At 37.9% G+C, this 7,224-nt stretch overlaps 1 non-coding gene across 1 annotated transcript; it reads right to left on the bottom strand.

Annotated features, from left to right (window-relative positions):
* Positions 1 to 5,722: 5,722 nt before the first annotated feature.
* On the bottom strand, positions 5,723 to 5,826 carry LOC131813376 (U6 spliceosomal RNA). The gene has a single exon (XR_009346782.1). It is a non-coding gene; the product is annotated as a U6 spliceosomal RNA (small nuclear RNA).
* Positions 5,827 to 7,224: the final 1,398 nt, after the last annotated feature.

Genomic DNA, 7,224 nt, shown 5'->3' with positions numbered 1-7,224 from the left:
TAATAAAATTATGAATGGAAAGGGAGAGATTACAACTAACACCAAGGAAGTAGAAACAATCATCAGAAGTTATTATCAACAGTTATATGCCAATAAGCTAAGCAACTTAGATGAAATGGATGCATTCCTGAAAAACTATAAACTCTCAAAATTGAACCAGGAAGAAATTGACAACCTGAATAGACCAATATCTAGTAACAAGATTTAAGCTGTGATCAAAACCCTCCCAAAAAACAAGATCCCAGGACCTGATGGATTGCCTAGGGAATTCTACCAAACTTTCAAAGAAGAAATAACACCTATTCTCTTGAAGCTGTTTCAAAAAATTGAAGCAGAAGGAAAACTTCCAGACTCTTTTTATGAAGCCAGCATTACGCTGAATCCCAAACCAGGCAAAGACCCTACCAAAAAGGAGAATTTCAAACCAATATTACTGATGAATATGGATGCTAATATTCTCAACAAGATCCTAGCAAACAGGATCCAACAGCACATTAAAAAGATTAATTACCATGACCAGGTGGGATTTATCCTTGGGTTACAAGGATGGTTCAACATTCGTAAATCAATCAATGTGATAGAACAAATCAATAAGAGAAGAGAGAATAACCACATGGTCCTCTCAATTAATGCAGAAAAAGCATTTGACAACATCCAGCATTCATTCCTGATTAAAATGCTTCAAAGTATAGGGATAGAGGGAACATTCCTCAACTACATAAAATCTATCTAAGAAAGACCCAGGGCAAATATCATCCTCAATGGGAAAAAGCTTGCAGCCTTCCCGTTGAGATCAGGAGCACAACAAGGATGCCCACTCGCACCACTCTTATTCAACATAGTATTAGAAGTCCTACCAACAGCAATCAAACAACAAAGAGAAATAAAAGGTATCCAAATTGGCAATGAAGAAGTCAAACTCTCTTCACAGATGACATGTTTCTTTATATGGAAAACACAAAAGACTCCACCCCCAAGCTACTAGAACTCATACAGCAATTCAGTAATGTGGCAGGATACAAAGTCAATGTACAGAAATCAGTTGCTTTCTTATACACTAATAATGAAAATACAGAAAGGGAAATTAGAGAATCGGTTCCATTTACTATAGCACCAAGAACCATAAGATACCTGGGAATAAACCTAACCAAAGAGGTAAAGGATCTGTACTCGAGGAACTACAGAACACTCATGAAAGAAATTGAAGAAGACACAAAAAGATGGAAGACCATCCCATGCTCTTGGATTGGAAGAATAAACATTGTTAAAATGTCTATACTGCCTAGAGCAATCTATACTTTTAATGCCATTCCAATCAAAATTCCACCGGTATCTTGCAAAGAGCTGGAGCAAATAATCCTAAAATTTGTATGGAATCAGAAGAGACCCCGAATCACTAAGGAAATATTGAAAAACAAAAATAAAACTGAGGGCATCATGTTACCTGATTTCAAGCTTTACTACAAAGCTGTGATCACCAATACAGCATGGTACTGGCATAAAAACAGACACATAGACCAGTGGAACAGAGTAGAGAGCCCAGATATGGACCCTCAACTCTATGGTCAAATAATCTTTGGCAAAACAGGAAAAAATGTACAGTGGAAAAAAGACAGTCTCTTCAATAAGTGGTGCTGGGAAAACTGGACAGCTATATGTAGAAGAATGAAACTTGACCATTCTCTTAGACCATACACAAAGATAAACTCAAAATGGATAAAAGACCTCAACATGAGACAGAAATCCATCAGAATCCTAGAGGAGAACATAGGCAGTAACCTCTTCGATATCAGCCACAGCAACTTCTTTCAAGATATGTCTCCAAAGGCAAAGGAAACAAAAGCGAAAATGAACTTTTGGGACTTCATCAAGGTCAAAAGCTTCTGCACAGCAAAGGAAACAGTCAACAGAACAAAGAGCCAACCCACAGAATGGGAGAAGATATTTGCAAATGACAGTACAGACAAAAGGTTGATATCCAGGATCTATAAAGAACTCCTCAAACTCAACACACACAAAAAAGATAATCACATCAAAAAGTGGCCAGAAGATATGAACAGACACTTCTCCAATGAAGACATACAAATGGCTATCAGACATATGAGAAAATGTTCATCATCACTAGCCATCAGGGAGATTTCAAATTAAAACCACATTGAGATAGCACCTTATACCAGTTAGAATGGCAAAATTAGCAAGACAAGAAACAACACGTTTTGGAGAGGTTGTGGAGAAAGGGGAACCCTCTTGCACTGTTGGTGGGAGTGCAGGTTGGTGCAGCCACTTTGGAGAACAGTGTGGAGATTCCTCAAGAAATTAAAAATAGAGCTTCCCTATGACCTTGTAATTGCACTACTGTGTATTTACCCCAAAGATACAGATGTAGTGAAATGAAGGGCCATCTGTACCCCAATGTTTATAGCAGCAATGGCCACAGTCACCACACTGTGGAAAGAACCAAGATGCCCTTCAACGGACGAATGGATAAGGAAGATGTGGTCCATATACACTATGGAGTATTATGCCTCTATCAGAAAGGATGAATACCCACCTTTTGTAGCAACATGGATGGGACTGGAAGAGATTATGCTGTGTGAAATAAGTCAAGCAGAGAGAGTCAGTTATTATATCGTTTCACTTATTTGTGGAGCATAACAAATAACATGGAGGACATGGAGAGATGAAGAGGAGAAGGGAGTTGTTGGAAATTGGAAGGGGAGGTGAACCATGAGGGACTATGGACTCTGAAAAACTACTTGAGGGTCTTGAAGGGGTGGGGTGTGGGAGGCTGGGGGAAAAAGGTGGTGGGAATTAGGGAGGACACGAATTGCATGGAGCATTTGGTGTGCTGCAAACACGATGAATACTGTTAAGCTGAAAAAAAAAAAGAATAAAGAAACTTTCTCCTCTTTAGAAACTATGTTTATTTATTTATTTTTTAAAATGGAGATATTTTACAATGTCAGCCTAAGGGATATTTTAGCACCATAACTAACAATGAACTAAGTTTGCATGCCTTGCTGAGGCACCATAGTAATAATTAATCTTAAATTGAATGTATATGGTAGTTTCAGTTTAATTCTTAATAGGTCATACTGTACATAATAAAATTACCACAGAGAATTGATGAGTAACATTTAATCAGCAAATGACAACCTAATCTCAAAGACTATCTAATTTCTCAAAGACATACTAATTCTTAAGAAAAATATACAAAGCTTAGGAGAAATATAGAACAGTATACTTACTTAGACTATTTAAGCACAGAACACAAGAGCAAATGGAGGGGAGGCTATTGACCTTGGAAGTATTCCCGGATAGTAGTAGTTAAGAACCAAATAAGGGTCTGGCTGCCTGGTCTCAACTCTTGTCTTTTCTATTTTAGCTGAATTGGTCACATAGCAGAACCTGAAACAATTTTTCAGCTCCATCCACCACGTCACTCAAAAACAGAAGTGAGGGAAATGAGAACTAAAAGGGGGAGAACAAATATAAGAATGGTTTACTAATCTAGCCATCACTTAATGTCAAGATGATTCAAACTTATGATATAATCATCCAAAAGATAAACTTTGATCAGGACATTTATTTTCAGGTTTGGAGTAGAATTTATCTTCTGGCTCCCATCTTTTAAGGACCAAATTTCACCTACCTGATTGTGATTTCTTGGATGCACTTGTGGTGGCCCTGAATATACCTACATCTCATTCTTCCAGGAAGAGGAGAGTGCCAGAGGAGGAGATTTCAGAATATCCATGGGATAAGACACAATTGGATTACACCTGATGAAGGCTGCTGAAGTCGACACACTGTAGGTTATCAGAATAGTGGCTTAGTCGGCTGCCAAGAGTCAAGGTTGGCAGAGATAGGGAGGTTGAGATAATCTCCAGTAGCAACTGAGAAGTGTCTGTCGGACCAGTCCTCTACTGATGCTTTCCTTAGTATGCAGCTACTGAATACAGCACGGTGCCTCCATATTTGTAGGATGTCCTCACTTCTTTTCCTGGAGTTGAGGTACATTTTCAATGAGTCATAAAGTTTCATTTAGGGGCATCATCTCCTTTAAGCCAGTTCATTTGTGAAGCAGTCCTAATTTTATTTGTTGATCAAAGGCCACAGATATGACCTTGAAGGAGAATGTCAATGCAATTGAGGTTAATGATATGGGAGTTCTGGCCACGTGTTCATCTGTTTTTCTCATGCTTTCTAGATCTGCTGAGATTAAATCCCATATACCATTTGTATTGTATGATGGGTTACTGCTTTACACTCCCAAATTTTAACTCAGCAAGTCTAATAATACATAAGTTAGGAAGAGGAAGTGTGGTTACATGGATATCTGGCATCCTGTGGTCAGGATCTTTCCACACTTGGACCTAGTGGAATACTAGACGTTACTTTTTTCAATGAAAATTAAATTGTCGGCTATAGAAAGCTTGACTTTCCTCTACAGTCTATGATTCTACACGTCATTTTTTCTTCTGGAGGCTTGCCAGAGATTCAATATAGCATTTTAAATATACCATAGATATCTCTAGCACTATCAGATCTTCTGAGTCACATATTTTGAGTGATAGAGCAGCTTGCACTACAGTCTTGACTTTGCAGAATACTTTCTTGCTGTAAGTCCTGCTAAAAAGTGTCATTTTATGAGTCATTCAATAAATGGATCATAACAGTATTTTAAGGAATGTTATATGCTGCCTCAAAAAATCCAAAGAGCCTCATCAAGTACTCTAAGTAAGAAATACATTAAATTTGTATTCATCTTAGAAAAAAAAATGTTCTGATATGCTCTAGTTGACTTGAATCCCTAAAGTGTTCCCTGATATGGAAGGCTTCTACATCTTGAACAGAATTTTTCTTCACTCTCTGACATCCTGATATCTTCCTAGGGCTTATAGAACACTTGGTAGTTTCTGATTATTGTGTCCCATTAGTGCGATACATAATTATAGAAACCTGGCATGATGTTTTGCAGAATAATAGGATCAGTGTTCTTGCAGAACATATCATGAGCATGAGAATTATTTAACATAGCCCTCTGACAACGAGTGAATGCTGTCCCCATTGTGCTATTCCTATTATGTGATGGCAAACTAGTTCTGGTCCTCCTTTCTGTTGGAATCAAGAGGAATGTAATTTCCAAATAAATTCATGTGTGTTAAGTGCCAGGGGAATGTAGTATTGCATCAGTAAATATAACATATTAAGCATGCGATTGCACTTGGGACTATATCATAGGTAAGTGTAAAGTAGTCATTCTTTTTTTTTTTTTAAAGTAGTCATTCTATAGCCATCTATCAGTTAGGACCAATTAAAAAAAAGATTTTTATTACTTATGTATTTGAGAGAGAGAGAGAGCACGGAAGAGTCAGCACAAGAAAGAGGAGGCGCAGAAGGAGAAGCAGGCTTCTTGCTGAGCAGAGAACCCATTAGGGGGCTCCAACCTAGGATCCCAGGATTGAGACCTGAGCCAAAGGCAGATACTTATGTCACCCAGGTGCCCGTGGGATCAGTTTTTCTTTTCTTACTGACTTTTTTCTAACAGCTTAGCAGATGAATTACATGTGAATATCATAGGAAACACTTCTCCTGTTTTCCTTAAGTATTTGATGGTGATGCTTATCATTGTAATTCCTGCAATGTGGTATTGCTTTTATATATTCTTCAGGATAGAGGAGAGCTTCTAGTTGGGTTTTATGGGGATTTTTGCTTGTTTTTTAATATGGAACTCTTCAGGAGTTTGCGTATCATTCTTGAGTAGGGTGTGTGCTAATCTCTGCATCATTCCAATATTAATATATGTGCTGCAGAAGCAAGTACAGGGTGGGTTGTTTGTTGATTTTTTTTTTTTCCTACCAAAATTGTTCTTACGCCACAGATCATAGGTATATGTGAGGATTCTGTCAGGTGTTGAGTATATCAGTATTCAATTATCCACCTGGGGACCAGAGAAATAACTGTGTGTTAGTTGTATGGACACATTAGATACATTGCATTGTGACACAGTCTTGGGGTAAAACTCTACCTATCATCAGGCATCCAAGGCCTCTATTCTATATCAGTTCCTACATTATCAGTCTCGGTTCAGAATCTTTGTTTATCAATCCTTAATTCCTGTTTCCAACTCTACAGTTATACCAGTATTCGCCACAAGTCCATTTTGAAAAAGATCAGGGAAGTATTTATCTAATTTACTTGCAGTAATATGGCTGAGTTCACTCTCAGAGAGACCTGGATTCCCCTTCAACCAATGGCTTTTTGGTCTGTGAACTAAGATAAGTTTGGAATTTTTGCGAGGAAGCACAACTTTCCATTTTGATGGATAACCCCAGTTATCAATTCAAAAGCTATCAACTTATCTATTTTTTGTTATATAGGTCAAGAAACACTCTACTCCACTTATCTATCTTTGCTTGAGGACATTATGATCTATTTGCTATCACCATAGATATGCATATCAAGACACCCTGATTTCCATTATAGCCATGTTAGCTATTAGAGTAATTAAATCTATCTTGCCTCTGAACATTAAGTGCTTCCACCTATACTTTTCCATTTCAAAATCTAATTACTCCTCCTTACCCTGGAGAACACATTTTCATGGCATCACCTTCCACTGCCATTCAATCCTACAGAGAACAGGAAACATTAAGTTGGTTTCTCCTTCATGCCCTAGCAATGTTTCCATATTGCATTACCCCAGTGAAGGAAATGGCCTCTTGGAATACTATGGGAAAATAATTTGACGGTACATTCTCAAGTTTATATCACAATCCATCCTAACATCTCTATTTCTTTAAGCATTTCTTTTTACCTTCATATTTTGGCAAGGAATTACTGACATTCCCACTCCATTTCCTATAGGCTAAGACTGTGTCCAGGCTTCAAAAAATCACCTCAGCAGATTCTGAGAGATTGCCTCTAATTCATGCATTGACTCTAATTTTAGGAATGAATGGCTTAAATTCAATAAATTCTCCCATATTATTGTGTTTGCTGTGATGTGCTTCCCAATTCTGTATTCAGGACTGAGGTATGGTTTTTCCCTTTGCCCAATCCTGTTCTCCTCCCCAGTGACCCAAGTGATATTTCCAAGAGTGCTCTTTAGTAAAAGCTTGCATGCAAATCTCCATCTCAGAGGCCATTTCCCAGGGAAGTTTACCCATACCAAACTTAACAAGCAGTTTTTTGAGAGGCATCTGTGTCTGAGGCCTTCAT

Source organism: Mustela lutreola, chromosome 12 (genome assembly GCF_030435805.1).
Source record: "Mustela lutreola isolate mMusLut2 chromosome 12, mMusLut2.pri, whole genome shotgun sequence".
NCBI lineage: Eukaryota > Metazoa > Chordata > Mammalia > Carnivora > Mustelidae > Mustela > Mustela lutreola.
The sequence above is the reverse complement of the archived record's forward strand: the minus strand, read 5'-3'. Positions and strand labels throughout refer to the sequence as shown.